The sequence below is a fragment of the Sinocyclocheilus grahami genome, unplaced genomic scaffold, assembly GCF_001515645.1.
Source record: "Sinocyclocheilus grahami isolate Dianchi unplaced genomic scaffold, SAMN03320097.WGS_v1.1 scaffold411.1, whole genome shotgun sequence".
In the NCBI taxonomy this organism is placed as follows: domain Eukaryota; kingdom Metazoa; phylum Chordata; class Actinopteri; order Cypriniformes; family Cyprinidae; genus Sinocyclocheilus; species Sinocyclocheilus grahami.
Genome location: NW_015505590.1, coordinates 22,243 through 23,118, shown reverse-complemented (window position 1 = coordinate 23,118; position 876 = coordinate 22,243).

Sequence of the window (876 nt, the reverse complement as noted above, 5' to 3'; positions counted from 1 at the left end):
GATGTTTTGAGTCCTAAATGGGATGCGCCGCCATCTCGCCACGGTGCTTTATCAAAAAGTGATAAACCATTAGATCTGTCACAACCAAAATCTTTCCGAACATTGCAAATAGTTGATTCGGAGGATGATGAATATGATGCGTGGATTTGGGCTGATGTGGAAAAGCTAAAATAATTTTTCAGACAATTGACTGCTTTTCTGGTGAAATTGTCTTCGGCTAAGCAAGATTTGTCGCATGCTGCAAACACGAAACAGAAAGCGGGCGAAAATCCTGTTGCATTTTTCAATCGATTTAAGCATGCTTGGACTGAAGAATCTGCCATTCCATTAGATCAACATTCTCCTTTGTTTGTCAATACGTTTTTGAATAACATGCAAACAGAAATCGCACAATTGGTTCGTTTGACAACTTCGAATATAACAGATATTTCTGTTGACGCTTTGTCTCGGAGACTGCGTGAGCTTTCCACCGCGGGGGCTTTTGAAGCCTCCCGAGGGAAACCTACAGCAATGATGCTGCTTAATACTGTTGTCAAAGCACGTCCAAATCAGGCAACAGGGACGAAAGTATGTTATTATTGTGGCATTGCGGGACATTTCGCTAACGCTTGTAGGAAAAAGCAGTGGGATAAAAAGCAGAAAAGAGGTGGGTCTGCTGGCTTCAGGCCACAGACTAATGCTTTGCCACAAAGGCAACAAACAGAAAGACCGAATTACCCCACAAAGTGGACTCCCCGTTAGGGATGCCCACAGAGTTTAGAGCCCTTTCTTGATGAAGATTCCATGATTTCTGTTATATACCCGAATAAATCGTCTGTCTTACCTTTTCTCGAATTGAAAATTGACAGTAAACCGTATGTTTTCCTTTTGGACACT